The sequence below is a fragment of the Pteropus alecto genome, unplaced genomic scaffold, assembly GCF_000325575.1.
Source record: "Pteropus alecto unplaced genomic scaffold, ASM32557v1 scaffold131, whole genome shotgun sequence".
Taxonomy (NCBI): domain Eukaryota; kingdom Metazoa; phylum Chordata; class Mammalia; order Chiroptera; family Pteropodidae; genus Pteropus; species Pteropus alecto.
Genome location: NW_006434709.1, coordinates 23,175,419 through 23,192,066, shown reverse-complemented (window position 1 = coordinate 23,192,066; position 16,648 = coordinate 23,175,419). Strand labels below are relative to the sequence as shown.

Here is a 16,648-nt window from a genome sequence, read left to right as displayed (position 1 = left end):
AAAGGTTACTTTGTAAAATGAGAACATGGGGGATCTCAGTGAGGTTAAAGCGCCCAACCAAAATCATACAGCAAGTAATTTCTATACCACTGTTTTCCACCACTTCAAACCTCTTCACATAATTTACGCCACTACATTTCTGATCATTTCCAATTCTCAAAGCTCTTTCAAAAATATTATCTTAATTGATCCTTAACTTGTTCTAGGTAAAACTAAATGTTAGAAGGCTAGGATAGTGACAGTAGTCACAGTCTCTTTTAGCCCATATAGTTGACATCCTTATGGGTGCTAGCCTAAAGCTGGCAGCCAAAGCAAAGACAGCCAGCCTGGATGGCCAGACACATTAACTGTCACAATCCTGCGATTGGCCAGGACTCACTCTGTTTCACTTAGTAGTGAGAGGTTATTGCTTATAGGGTTCTCTCTTTTCATTTTCTTAATAAGGAGAATGTGCCTGAATAGAAACAACTACAAAAGATAAGTACCCAAAGAAAGCTCTTTCACAGCATTTCTGACAATATTTAACTAACACACAAGCAGAATACTACTCACTCTCACTTCGCAATTTCCTGCCTCCATATGTGCAAAATGCTCACATTTGTGCTCATATTTGCCTCCTTCATACCTGGTGAAGTCAGGCTTCTCCTGCTTAAGGCTAACCCTGTCTCCTTAGTTTCTGGTACCACCCACCTTCACCTCCCCATCTCTTTCCTGCATCTTCAAACTTTCTCATCGACTGGCTCTTTCCCATCAAGAGATAAAATATGTTCCTTTAGCCACATGCCTTCTTCAGAATACAGCCCCTCTCCTCTTGAAGGAGTGTGCTCACACTCCATGCTTCCATTTTCTCTCCTTCTTTCCGCTCCCCATCCAAGTGCATTCTGGCTTTTGGCACATCAATACATTTTTACTGCCCTTGCCAAAGATGCCAATATCTACCTTTGTGCTAGGTCCAGTGGACACCCTTTACTCTTTATTTTACTTGACTCATCCTCAGCATTTGATACTATTAAATTGTCTCTTACTGAAACACTCTCTTCCATGGCTCAGGCTCTCCTGATTTTCTTTCTGCTCTCTAGTCCCAGGTCCTTCCTCTTCCTCTGCCTGTCAATCAAATGTTGATTCCTCAATATTCTAACCTAGGCTCTCTTCTCTTTTCCCTTCATACCTTCTCCTATTGTTTCAATTACCATCTATATTGCCAGCCCATATCATTCTCTCAAGCTCCAGAAACATGTAACCCACCTCCTACTCAGCATTCCCACTGGGACCCAAATTCAGCAAGTCCAAAACTGAACTCATCATCCTCCGCACCCCCCGCCCCCCCACCCCCGCCACAAACCTGTTCCTGAATTATTCATGTATGGCACTTTCAAGCACCAACCCCCCTGCGTTGCTCTCCTTCCTCACATCCACATTAAATTCCTCAACAAGTCTATTTTACTTTCTCAAAGTCCTCCAAACTATCTTCATTTCCAATGGCACCACCTTAGTCCAGACCCCCAACGTCAACTGGAAATCTGCAATAGCTTCCTAACTAGTCTCCCTACCCCTAATTGTGCCCCCTTCCAATCTATTCTTCCAATCTCAAAAGGAGTGATTTTCTAAAATGTGAATTTTACCACATCACTTTCTGTCTTAAAACCCTTCAGTGACTTCGCAGTATCTTAGCATGGCCTCTGATCTACCCTATCTCTCCAGCCTAATCTCCTCTTCCCTTCCATATCCCACGCCCTGCAGTAAATGCCTCCTTCGCAGTAAACTTCTTCCAATTCTCAATGCACCACATTATCTTTTGCCCCTGGGACTTGAAACAAGAACCCACTTCTCTAAACAACTCCCACAACTGGCTACCCTCTACTCAGACCTCAGATAATGCCACTTCTGACCTCACCGGATAAGACTGACACTTCCTCTATCCTGACACTTATCACACCTTCTCATAACTGCTCCTTTAGCTACCTAATTTCCCCAGTAAGCTGTAAGTCACTGGAGGATACTGGTCTATCTTGCTTACCTTTATATCTGCAATGCTAGCACAGTGCCTAGAACACTTAACCTATATAGTTTTTAACCTATATAGTTATATTGTTTAATATATTAAATAACAAGTGAAGTACAAAGAAATGCAAGCCTATATGGCCACCTTCTTAGTACAGCAGTCCCCTCTTGCTTCATTTTCTGGCTATGCAACCTTGTGGAGGCCCCTATGTGCACTATCCCTTATGTCCCCAACCTCTGCACATTGTCTTCAGTGTTCTCTATCCACTGTCATGTCTGCATTGAGGAAACAGTGCCCATATCACATGATCTGCTGGACCAGCTTCAGGAAGGGCCTCTGGATGTCACGATTTAGAAACCATGAGAAACATCACTCCCTGTGCCACCACTTTAAAAAAGTACTTTTCCTTGGGTAATTCTCAAAATTCCTTTATCTGCGGGGTCAAAGCTATTGTTTCTCAACTAGAGGCAAGTCAAAATGCAAATGCCTTTAAAGTTTTTACAGAAATAAATTTGTAAACCCTAAATTCTTTAATTAATCATTGATTAAAATTAAAGTGCTGGGGATCTAATGTACAGCATGGTGACTATAGTTAACAATATATACTTAAAAGTTACTAAGAAAGTAGATCTTAAATGTCCTCACCACACAAAAAAAGTGGTAATTATGTGAGGTGATGGAAGTGTTAATTAACCTTATTGTGGTACTTATTTCACAATCTATTTGTGTATCAAATTATTGTACACCTTAAACTTATACGATGTTATATGTCAATTACTTCTCAATAAATATGGGGAGAAAATAAAAACAAAATGTTAAAAAAAAAACAGAAGCCACAAGTTTTCTGACAGAAGAGTTCTGAGAGATTGAGAAGCTTTGAACTATGAACATGAGACTTTAAGAATACTCTACACAGGACTAACAATTACACCTCATTATAGAGATAAAGGAAGAAATGGAAAATATTTACCAGTCAGTTAACTCAAAGCCACTAAGAATACAAACATAAGATAGGTTGGGGGGGTAGAATGCTTTTTTTGGTCAAATTTATACTTTTTCTGTTGATCATTATCATAAAATTCAGTAGTTTGTGCACAGAGGTCTCTTGTGGGGTTTTACTATAACTATAATGGTTAATTATTACACAACCTCTAACCCTAAGACTATAAAATTCACTTAATTGTTCCTTGTAGGAAATTGCACTTACCAATCATTGTTTACTTGTTATAGGAAATTACATTTTGTAATATTTAACCCACAATGACTTCACTGAACTTGTTATAATTCAGTCAATCAGTATAAAAACTACTCAGATCCTAGTAGAAGTCGCCAGTCTTTCCTAGTACCAATTATTGTACAAGTAAACATAAACAGGGATTTTGGCAGAAACATTTTAAAATGACGCAAAAAGATCTCAACTTTTCTCTCTGCAGCCCCTACTATGTGACCGAAAGCAGTGCCTTCCATATAGTGTTAAATCGGAAAGAAGAGCTGGAGGGTGCTAGAGCCCAGGGATCTTTCTAGGGAGAGAGAAAGGGTTGTCATTTTTGTTATTACATTATCATTTCTCTTAGGTCCAGTCTTGATGACGAAAATGTCCAGAAATGTGATTCGGTGGGGCCATCCTCTACCTGCCCCCCACATACCGGCCTGGGGCAGCCACATAGCCTCCAAGGTGGCCTCACTGATGCAGAGGGTCTGCAGTGGCTTATCCTGGCTCATCTTTCTCACTGGAATTCTTTCCTTGGGGCTCTGACATGGCAGCTTCCTAATGACAGCCATATCTTCTGGGCATCCTGCGAAGCACGGTCAAAAGGCCATTCCAACATGTCCTGCCACCATGTTGTGGTAGAGTGGAGAGAGCATAAGATCTTGAATCAGACATTTGAATACCACTTGCTCACTGTCTGAGCTTAGCAAATTAGCTCCCCTCCAGATTCTTCATCTTAAACTGGGCTTACCGCCACACATCTTTTAGATTTATCGCAAAGTACTCATCAGATACCTGGCACACAGTAGGTGACAAAACAAATGATAGCTATCACTATGATTACATTCATAGAGTTTCTGTTGGATTCCCCCTCAGGTTCCAAGAAACATTGAAGATTAGAACTAGAATCGAGTTCAAATATGATGCCTCCAGCTACATCTTCTCACATAGAAGCTGATAATTTCAATTTACCTAAATCTCAGAGGCTCCAAGCCTTTATCTTTCTGTTGACAGGAAGTCTTACTTTTTACATATTACTCTTCTCCAAGTTTTCCCTGTAATTCTCAGGATGCATATATGTATTCATGACTTAGATCTGTAGTTGTGGCCACTGCCACGGTTCCCATCTCATGACGGTGCCGTGGACTTGAAAGTTGGCCCTGCACCATAAGACCGGGCCCTTCTTCCAAAGTGAGAAGAGTACTGTTCCTTCTCTGTCACATCCAGCAATGGGAAGAAGGGTCCTCAGCAAGTGCTTATTGACACAACACTTTAAATTCATAAACGAAACTATTTTGTCTTGGATGGTTGGATCTAGATGAGTTCAAGATTCTGCTGCCGCATTGTACCCAGTTACTTAAGTCTCATTTTAAAAGTCAGATTCTCCTTGCCCAACTCTTTCTTCCTTCTATTGAGTTGTCTCTTGGTGGCTTCCATCACTCCCTAAAATAGGACTTCAGTCAGATACATATGCACATACACCAATCCATCAGACATATCTATAAATGTTTTAACCCCCACTGTGGACAGCAATGAAGTCCTTTTTTCCTAGACCATTTGCAAATAAGTTGTTGCAAATAGTTACATGGGGTTAGCAATGTCTCCTAACTATTCACCAAGAGTCCCAGCTTCTCCTTGCCAAGGCCCACTCTGTCATAACAGGTGAGGAAAACTCAAGGTTAAGTGATTGAGCCAGGACACACGAGCAGCTGGTGGCAGGATAGGAACTAGAATCTCAGTCCAGGGCTCATCCTTCCACACCACAGTGCCCCCTTTCATTGCGCAAGCTCCCTCCTCTCATGTGATGTCTTTGATTTAGCCAGATGGTTGACACATTGTCTTGTTTTTTGCCACAAGGATAATTTGCTTTCCAAAAATCTCAAATTAAGCAGTTCATAACTGCTTCGTAAGATAAAGAGAATTGAATTCTAACAAGGTATTGTAGAAAGCAACTTGACAGGACTGTGTTGCTTCTGTTTCCTATCTCTGGAAGCCAGATGCCTGCTTTCCCCTGTCCACCCACAGAGTATCTGTGATTGGGTCTGAATTCTCAAACACAGCTTCCTAAAAAAGGCCTCAGAGCCACTGGTATGTCTGCAAGAAAGGGAAAGTATTTTTCCAATCCAGTATTGGCATGCCCTAAGGAACTTTAGAGTCCTGAATTCAGCTTTGGGTGCTCAAAATATGTTGGCAACTGCTGAGTTTCAGAAGTGAAAGAAAACTAAGATTTGGGGCTCTGCCTACTTAGGAAAAAGAAAAAAGCAGTCCTAGGTTCCAGACTGACTTGTGCTGACCAGTGACACCTTTCAAATGAAAACTTAAATTTGAATCATCCAGTTTTGTATTGGTAGCAGGGTATTTGATATAGTTTAGGGCAAAAAGGTTTTGACTAATATTTAAGCAGAATTTTTATTGTCCATGTGTTAAAGCATTTTGCAGGAATCTTCCAAGTAACTGAAGATAAACCAGCCCAAAGGAACATAAACACAAAGGAAGATAAGCACAAATTTATTTGACCACCTTTTAGAGGAGTTAACTCAGAGCTGACAATGCAAATTCACTATTCTGGAGAATATCTAACAAATTACACCCTTGGCTTCTCAAGAAAATATAGCATCCACTTACTCTCAGTTGTAAAATAATTTACACTAATCCATGATTATTTTACAATAATCAAGACTCCTTGCTTCCAACCCTTCCTAGAAGCCCTTTTTATACATAAAAACACTGATCCATATGCAAAATGGGAGAACCTGTGTATTAGTTTGTTCAGACTGCCATAATGAAATACCATAGACTGGGTGGCTTTAAACAACAGAAATTTATTTCTCACTGTTCTTTTTGCCCTAAACTGTATGGAGCGTGAATGTCCAGTCTCTGCTACTATATTCAGGCTAAATGGTGAAGCCAGTAAGGTCTATCTTCTCATGTCCCCAGCTTCTTATTTCCGTTTCTTTTGCCTCTTTTCCTGATCTTCCTGTCACTTCCTCCCTAGTCCTATAGGTACCTAGTCATCTGTCCTTTATCAGCAACTACTCTCAGGAAGGAAGCAATGGCTGTACTGAAGTCTCAATGACAGATGAAACTCAATCTAGATGTGTTTGCATTTTAAGGGAAGAAAGGCTTTGTTTAAGTAAAAAATATATATATGAAGCCCTTATAAGAGAATTTGAAGGCATGTGAAGTATTTTGGGGGAAGAAGATGCATAGAGTCCCTGAAATTAAACCACATGTTAGATCTGGCTGTGTCTTTCTGCCCAGCCCCGCAAAACCACAGAGTTCTTAAATCAGGAATGGGTTACTTTATTTCATATAATCTGGAAACTTACCATAAAGACAGGCTGTTTAGGGCTAAATGGTGTCCTCCCCCCCCTCCTCCAAAAAAAGTTCATATGCTGAAGCCCTAATCCCCAGTACCTCAGAATGGGACTGTGTTTGGAGAAAGGGCTTTTAAAGAGGTGATTAAGTTAAAATGAGGCCATTAGGGTGAGCTCTAATCCAAATAACTGGTGTCATTATAAGAAGAGGTAATGAGGACACACAGACAGACAACAGGGCATGTGCACAAAGGGAGTACCAACAGGGCAGCCATCTGCAAGCCAAGAAGAGAGGCCTCAGAAGAAACTAAATTTGCCAATACTTTGATCTTATACTTACAGCCTCTAGAACTGTGATATATCCATAGAGCTAGAGTCGTTACTAGGAAGCAACTGATGAGGTATTTTCCAGCTAGCTCCCCCTTTGCTCCAGGTGGGGCCATGTGATGGACTTCTGGACAATGGATTGTGGCCATGATGTATTTCAGTTCAAGGCCTAACCTGTAAAAAACTCCTACATATTTTCTTCCCTCTCTCTTTTCCACCAACCAGCTAGTAGCAAAGGTTTCTGAAGCCCTAAATTGCAGAACCACAAAATGGAAAGAGCCTGGGTCCCTGAATCACTACATGGAAGGCCTCCCACTGAACACCTGCACTGAACTATTATTATGTGAATAACTCCTGTTGGTTTGACCACTGAGAATTCGGGAATTGTCCCTTTCAGTAAGTAGCAATTCCAAAATTAATAAGTTAATGCAGTCAATATATAGTTGAGTTTGGAAAGAAATTAACAATCCATTCAAAAATTAGTGGTTCATGCTAGTTTATGCCAAGAGTAGATTCTAATAATAATAAGGGTATTATTTTATTTTTAATGTAAAATGAATTTTATTTAGATATTACTATTCAGGGCAACCTATTGTAAGAATAATCACAAACAGCTGCAGTTTGCAACTATCATTGCATTTCAAAATACCTGGTATAATGAGAAGTACAAGTATAATAATAAAACGTTAGTGAGGTGAAAAGGACTTCAGATTGGAAGCCAAATGTTCTGAATTCTAGTTCCACCTCAACACTAATCAGCTATAACTGGGAGACTTTACCTGTTCAATCACTACCAGCTCTAACTGCCAGGCTGGAGATGTTCATTTAGGAGAAACAGTGCCTCCTACAAGTAAAAAGTAAACTTGAGGAGAATTGGTCACAGTACTTTTTGCATAGAAGGTGCTCAATAAACATGTATTCAATGAGTAGATATTTGAAAAGGGGCTCTCTGCCTGATTAAGATAGCAGACAGTGAACACAGATGTAAACTTTCTTTACCCCTTCCAACACCAAGCTAGAAGTATCTCTATGTGTTCATGTATATAAAGGATTCAGCTCCATTTCTGAACAGCGAGAACAAAGCAGAAAAAAAAAATGAATGAATAAATCTGGGGATGATATATAATCAAAAAGCATAGTCATCTGTTTAAGTTGTGGCATCTAAACTTTTTAAAATAAAAGAGAGAGAAAACCATATGTCTTGCAATAGTGACATAAAATCTATTTTATGTCTTGCAATAGTGACATAAAGTCTATTTAATTGAAAATAATAGTGTAAAATAGACTTTTGTTTAGTCATAAGTAGAGAGCTTTGTCTATCGAGCTATATTAAGGCCCTAGACCATTGCCTGGAACATGGTAGACACGTTTGTTTAATAAAAGCGTTAATAATTGAGCACCTGTAGAGTACCAAGCACTATGGTAGGCACTGTGAGTGAAGCCTCTCCAGAAGCTTGCAGGCTAGAAAGAGAGAACCACAAGTTCTTGAGCCACTCAACCCCAAGGCAGAATGACAAATAGAGATATAAATAACATGCTATGGACAAAAAGAAACATTAATTCTGATGGGGAGCAAGAGGAGGTAAGGTTTCAAAGAGGTGAATTTAGGTTGACCCTCAAAATAGAAGAATGGTTCAGGAAATGGCATGACCAAGGTGATGGAGAAATAGAAGTACTTAGCTGGCTTGGGAAGTAGACACATGCAAGGCACCTTGGGAGACAGCCTTTGAAAACAGAAGTGGAGCCACAGGTTAGCATCTGATTATGACTAGAAAGCAAAATCCTAGTTTCAAAAATGGACCCTCATGAAAAAAAGCAGATTTCCTCTCCTTCTCCCTCCAAATTTTGGAAGGCAATTACTTCCTTTAAACAATAAAAATGGTATTTTATTAAGTTGTTTTAATCTGTAGAAATGACTGTCATGTCTAACTATTTTAATGCTGCAGGAGTTAAAAAAAAAACATAAAGAAAAAGTTAACAAATAAAGATTGGATATATTTTAGATCTATTTTCTTGAATTATTATAATTTCTAGATAACAAAACCTCATTTTGTTTCAGTTCTTATCATTAGAAGGGACCCTTTTAAGGTCTGTATTAGCAATCCAGGTGCATCCCTGTAACTGTGCTTCAGAAAAAGACACGAATTTAGTTTGTATTTATATGACTAAGTGTAAAGAGGGGGTCTGCTAAGAGTTCCTCAAATGTCAACACAATTCAGTTGGTAATCCATGGCCATTCAAATCATTTTAAGGGGTACCAAAATAGGAAGAGATGGACAGACAGATGTCTTAATTTAAACTGAGGCTCATAAAAATGCCAAAGCCTTTATTCTATTCATCAAACAAATATTAATTAATCATTGTGAATTGCTTATTTAACAAATATTTACTTTGTACAAGCACCGTCCTAGGCCGAGGTCTTTGCTTTCATGGAGATTATTTTCTGGGAGGAAGAGAGCTCATACACAACAAGATGTGGTAGAGGAGTAAGATCTTGAGATCTTCACTGAGGTTTCCCATTTCCAAACAACCCCACACTTCCTTGTGCCCTTTAGGAAGCAGCAGTCCCTTCTTACTGGCACTGTTCTCAGTGGCTTTCAGTATAAGTAGATGGTTTTTATTCATAGATGAGACAACAATATTAAAATCAAGATGTTTGAAAAAGAAATGCTTTGCTTTGTTTCGCCTTGTTTTGTTAAATTTTAAAAAGCTTGGCTTTGAACACCTAACCCGGAAGAAGAGGACAGAGTTTATCCATAAACACAGTTTGGAATGACAAGAGATGAAATGTCAGTTTTCTTACCACACATAGAGATTAAAGACCTTTCTGAGTTGAGGGAAACAGCTTCAAAATTGAGAGATAAAACCAATAGAGAAAATTATTGGTGATGGTCCCTAAAATGGAAGCCCTTCTTCCTGGCCATTCCTGTAAAAGAAACTTTGGTCAGCTGGTAATCGAGCCTTCCAAATAGGTTCAGGAATCTGAGAGCAAAGAATTTCTTGCAACCTCAAATGATGTCCCATATAGTAAGGAATACTCCCAACAGAGCAGAATAAGAGGCTAGTATGTTCAAGCAGAAAGAAAGCCCAATACAGTTGTCCTCCAACACCCTTACTCCACTCCGTCTTCTTCACACAGAATGATGTGAAAGAATATCAAAAAGTTTTCCCTAATCCCTGTAAGGGTATAGAGTTGTCTGAGAGAGGATCAGTGGACCAGGAGAGGCAACCCAACTTGAACAAAAGGATGCTGAATGACTAGCACAGACCTGACTAGAAGGCAGGGTGAGCACCTCAGTGACAGCAACAGAAGCAGATATGTTCAACCACTTAGAAGAGATCAGAGTGGACAAGAAGCAGCAATAGATCAAACACTCCTTACCCAGCCCCCATTCCCATAATCTTCTACCCGACATAGGACTGTGACATGTACAAGAAACCAACTTTATTGTGTCGAACCACTGAAATTTGAGGTTGTTTATGACAGTAGTTAGCTTACTGTGGATATAATCAAAAATGAGGAAATTTTCATTCTTTTTGCTTACTTGACTATGTAACATATAAAATTTGTGCCCTGTAAGTGATAAATACTAAGAAAATGAAGCAAGGTGACATGAGAGATAGTGACTGAAGGAGAAATAAAGGAATGGTTTCTCTGTCATGGATAAATGATCTCTCTGTGAAAATAATATCTGAGCTGAAACTTGAATACTGAGAAGGATCCAGCTATGTGAAATTCCTAAAGAGAAAGTTCCAGGCAGAATTAACAACAAGTGCAAAAGCTCTGAGGTGGGGATGAACTTAGTGTGTTTAAGAAACTGAAAGAAGGCTGATATGGCTGAAGCAGAGAAAGCAAGAGCGAGTAGGAGGAGGTAAGTCAGAGAGATGGACATAACTATATCATATAGGGTCTTAAAGGCCATGGAAATAAAGAAGCCTGAATGTTATACTAAATTCAATGAGAAGTCACTGGTGGGTGTTAAGAAGGGAGGTGATGTGATCTGATTTATGATTTACTTTAGCTGCTGTCTGGAAAAAGTATTAGAGTAGGACAAAAATGAAAACTGACAGAACAGTTAATAGACCATTAAAATAGTCCAGATAAGAGATGTTGGTTGTTTAACCTGAAGGTGATAGCTATAGAAATGGAAACATGTTAATATGCTGGAGATATATTTTGGAGATGGAACTGATTAACTGGATGTGACATATGAGGAAAATAGTGGAATGATTCCCAGGTTTTTATCTAAAGAAACTGGGAAAAGGTTATGCCATTTCGCAAAGAAGTGACTAAGAGAAGAACAGTTTAGGGAAAGGGGAATTTAGAGAATAAAGAGTTCTGTTTGGAGCCCATTACACTTAAGATGCCTGTTAGACAGCCAAGTCAGGGAGGCAGTTTGATATCAAGTAGGCACTTTGATTTATGAGCCTGCAGCTCAAGGAAAGGTCAATACTGAAGATTTACATTTGGGAGTCATCTGCATATAGATGGTTTTAACATTATGGAACTAAATTAAATCTACCAGGGAGACAGTATCGGGAAGAGGCTAGAAGGTCAAACAAAGAAGATGGAGCCAGTTAAGCGATTAAAAGGGAGTACCCATTGAGATTTGAGGTAAAGAGTGAGAAGCCGGTGTCATAGAAACCAAGTAAAAAGTCTTCCTGTGCTAACTTTACTCTTAAATTAGCACAGATAGTTCAGAAGGCTTGCTGAGTTGCTTAAAGCCTTGAGTCAATAATTCTATCTCACTATTGCCCACAGAAAGAGAAATGTCAGGGTCATGAACAAGAACTGCCTCCCAAATGCACGCCCTTAGTCTCCTAGGAAGCTGATAAGCATATTAATAGCTCCGCTTCCTCCTCTTTACCACTGGGGTAGCTCATGTCTTATTGGCACAGACTCAAGAGTCTTTTCTATAGTCACAAAACACCTTTCGAGAAAGATAATTCAAATCAGCTATGACTTTGAGAAAATTACTGCATGTGTGTGTGACTATCAAGCTACAGACTGCCATTAGACAGGCCAAATATGATGAATGTGGGATGGTTTGCTTACCATTAACTGGGTTGCCCTTGGGGATGTACTTTAAATGAAATATTGTTAATGACCATCACCTCGTCAATAGAAATAGTTTGACGTGCTAAGAATATCAGCTAACTCGACACTCAATGACCAGTGACTTGTCTTGAATTGTCTATCTGTAAAGCTATCAAGGATAAGAACATTTAAAGGTTAAATGATATGTACATAAAAAAACTCCTTAATCACCCAAATGATCTCATTTCCCACATTAACTGTGGTTTATTATAAGATAGCATTTCAGTAATATAAAGTTTCCAGGTTAACCAAGGTGAGCTATCTCCAATTCTGTACCAACTTTAATAGACTGCCATCACTTTAAGTTGTGGCTTGAGATGTCAGAGTTGGATACTTTCAGAAATGTTTGTTTGCTTTTTTTAAAATTGATATTGTCATAGCTGAAGTGAGGCAAACATTTGTTAGATACTTTAATAACGAGGAGAAATTTAAATAAAATTCTCTAGTCACTCACTTAAGAGGTCTATCCTGAGAATATTTCCATCCTCAAATGCAGAAAGAGTTAATTTCCCCATCTACTAAAATATATGTACATAATCTTCCTAACAGGTTTTGCATACAGGAGGGTCTCAGATCCTCTGAACTCTACCTGTGCCCCACTGCCCCAGAGTTTACAAGTTAAGCATTCTGGACTTAGAATGTTTTCTCTGATAGGGTGTGTGCTATCTATCCATTCTCCTTATATGCCATTGGGAACCCAAACTTTCAGTTTCCCAAAGTGTAGCCTTAAGATACACTATGTTGTTTTGTTGTTTGTTTGTTTGTTTGTTTTAATTCTACTGGAAAATGGGCAAGCCCCATCGAAAATTGGAGTTCACATCCCACCGCTTATGGGGCTGAAGATACTGGGAGCTGTCCTACGTCCTGAAAATCCTCGTCCAGTGTCACAAGGAGCTGTCCAAGGTCCCAAAAGTCTTAGCTGAGTACTTCTCAAAGTGTGGTTGGTCTACAGACTACCTTATCAAAATCGACTAGCTATGTGTGTTAAAATACAAATTCTTGGCCCACCCCAGAACTACTGAGTCAGAATGTTTATAGGTAAGCCTCAAAAATCTGCATTTTGAGAAGTTGATCTGGAGATTCTTATATCTTAGGCTAAGATGATGTCTCCCAAATATCAGTACCAGTTTTTTTTAGGACTGGGGACCATTTATTCCCATTGAACTCACCGATCATAGTAAATGTACCTGATACCTTTAATATTATCTGTATTAACAATTAGGATGAGTTATTATATTCCTGAAAGGACATTAACCAAATTTCTTCCAGACAGTTTTTGTCCCAATTTGGTACCAAACAAATACAAAAGTTCAGCCCCATTAAGGAATCTGAGGAAAGGCAAACCCTTTTTAAAGTCAAATTCCTTGATCTTTTAGCAAGTGTTTCCTGCCCATCCAATCTAGTAATGAAATAATTATAATTACAATCAATATTTACTGATCACTCTGTGCCATCTATCAAATCCATAACAATGATAACGGTGGTCAAAACAACAAAAATATATTTATTGAGTCTTTATTACATGCTCAGCACTGTTCAAAGTTCATCACGTACTTGTATCATTTAATCCTTACAATATAATGTACCCATGATCCCAAAACAAGCAGGAAAAATTGTACCCCGTTGATATCAACTTACAGGCTTTGTCATACAAATATATGATATTAAAGTGAATAATTTAATAGTTTTTTTAAATGTCTGAAAATGGGGGGAGGGTAGAAATGTCCTTTATCAATTACTCGTGTCCCTGGAAATTTAATGTTTTCTTCATTAAAATAGCACAACTACTGACACTAAATAAACTGCATTTTCAGAGAGACACATCCAGCAGGCTTGAAATGGGCACTCCAAGGGGATCAAGACAGACCTACCAATGCAGCTGTCTGGTGCCTACACAAACAGAGGAGCTCTTGGGACTCCCCACATGAGTGATTTTTATCCACATGAATGATTATAGCATTGACGTGATACGACAAGACAAATTTGACCACTGCTTTTCATCCCAGATGTCAGCGTCCCCGATGAACAGAATGGCTCCAGACAATCCCCAGCCAGACCCTTTTATCCACATGGATGATTCCAGTATGAACTTCATACCACAGAATCAAGCTGGTCCCACAATATGGAAGAGGTACCAAAAACTCACCTTGTTTATGCACACACAGTATGAAGAGCTGGAGGCTCTGTTTAGCCACATCACATTTCCAGATAAAAATCTCCAGAAGGAACTGACATTGAAACTTTATTGTTGGAGTCAACAATAAAGACTTAGTTCAGGAACCAGCAAGTCAAACTGAGGAAGCAGCAGCAATAACAGCTAACACTAAAGCAAACAAACTAGATTCTTCCAGCCAAGAATGTGCCCGCCTCACCCACAACATCAAGTAGTCCTTATCCTTTTTTTCCTGTAGTTTCAGATTTCTATAGCTCCCTTCCACCTCAGCTCTTAGGCCCTTTCAATTAGGCATGGGAGTCTACCCTCACTGAGAGTCCTATAAGTGATGTCTAAATGCAAGGTCCTCATTTGGAGAGGTTAGTGGCCTCGGTTCCTGCTTTGTATTCTGATGCCTATGACATAGCCCAAATCATGGAACTGGATAGTTATCCTGATATAGATATCCTGTCTATATCAGTGTCTCTCATCCACAAGCCCCAGCTAGAAGAACATGGTTCTACTTTTAGCATCTTTGCTGGTCCAGCTGTATGTCTATCTCTGGCAAACCTCGTTCAGTATGACAAGCTGAGGTCCTGCAGCCTAAAGTCTAAGAGACATCGTGGAATTCCAGAACTCCTCCACTACGATGGACTTTATTTCTCTGATCAAAGTAGTAATAAATACCAGATTGTACAGAAAAAAAATCATAACTACTTATGAATGTGCTATCCCCTTTTAACAGCTTTATTGCAGACATACAGTAAACTACACATATTTACAATGTATAATTTAATAGGTATTAACAGATGTAAACATCCATGAAAACATCACCTCCAAAAATTTCCTCCTGCCCTTTGTAATCCTCACTCCCACCCCTCTCCAGTTGCTTGATGCCAGACAACCACTGGTCTGTTTCTGACACTGAAGATTAGTATGCATTTTCTAGAAATGTAAATAGAATCATATGATGTGTACTCTTTTTGTCTGCCATCTTACACTCAGCATTATTTTGATATGATCCATGTTACTGCATTTATCAATAGTTCATTCCTTTTTACTGCTGAGTAGTATTCCAATTATCCCCATTTTGGAGACAAGAAAACTGTAAAAAATAAGCAACTCATCTAAGATCACACAATAAAGGACTAGATTCAAATGTTAGTCTGCCCAACACAAAAGCCCAAGATTCTCCCACTAAAAATTCTGCCTCTTTTCATTTTTACCTGAGAAATAACTATTCACATATCTTCAGGATGAGAAAAACGCAATCCCCAGAGTGAGCAGAATATACTAATCACACTAGGACTAGTTGGTTGCATGATTGGAAAGGATGTCAACTGTCCTATCCACCCACCCCACCAGGCCTGCTCTCAGCAGTACCACCTGAATCTCCTGGGCTTCCCATTACTAAGTCATTCAGCCCAAAAAAGACCCCAGGATCATGAGCTGCCAAGGCATATGAAGATCACCATATTCAGGGCCTACGCTCTGGCTAGTGTTCCATCTTATAGGCCAAAAGGGAAGGCAGTGTGAGGGGCAAAAGTGAGAAGGTGATCAGATCTACAATAGTGCCAGGAAGCTTCCAAGGAATTATGAAGACCTTGTTAAACTGAGTCACCTGTGTGACTTATCCTGCTAGACAGACTTTTAATTGGAAACAGAAGAGAAAATAACACCTAGAAAATGGAAAAGAAAAGTAGATTGCCCTTGCCAAACTCCCAACTGCCCATCTAGTGATCTCAGACATCCGTGACTCATGAAATATAAAAACTTAACAGACTGCATTTTTCCCATAGTCTTCAACATACCTTTGAGGAGAAATTAATAACGATAATAACTACTATTTTTAGAGTGCTTTTTATGTGCTGACACCATACAGGATAATCTTTTTTCATTTCCATTTTCTAACAAGGAAACTAATTCTCAGAAAATGTAAGTGACTCATCCAAGATCACACAACCAGACAGTGATTAAGTTAAAGCCAGAATTTAAATCTCTGAGTCTTAGTCCAGTGGTCTTCCCATGACTCGCAAGGTCTCCAAACTGCTCTGCACCCAACCACCACCACACACTTCATCATTGTTGGTGCCATCAGAGGCTCACCCTAGAGTATATGTTGACTTAGGTCCTTCAGTTTCAGATCCTTGACACTTTCTCTTACACCATCAGAACACGTCATTCTGTGTGCCCTTCCTCAGAATACTGTTCAACACTAGAGTTAACTTAAAAAATATTCCAATAAACTAATTCTGCACCAAAGAGGTAATGATTATAACAAGTACCGACTGGGACTTAAGAAAACAGTGCGTACAAGAGTGTCAGAAATGGTGGACAGGACTGTGACGTAGATTTTCCAAGTCTGGTATTCACACATGTGAATGTCATAGACTTATAGACTCTAATTCCAAGCAAAGTAAATTACTATTCCTCTTTTGGAGGGGCCAGTTTGGACTGAATTGGCCTCTTGCCTGGGGGAGAAAGAAGGGAAGTAGTAACCATAATAGTTAAATAATAATAGTAATAATAATATGAGCCAACA

The 16,648-nt window shown here is 39.2% G+C and overlaps 1 pseudogene; it reads left to right on the top strand.

Moving 5' to 3' along the window:
• Nucleotides 1–13,897: 13,897 nt before the first annotated feature.
• On the top strand, nucleotides 13,898–14,698 carry LOC102896933 (annotated as a pseudogene).
• Nucleotides 14,699–16,648: the final 1,950 nt, after the last annotated feature.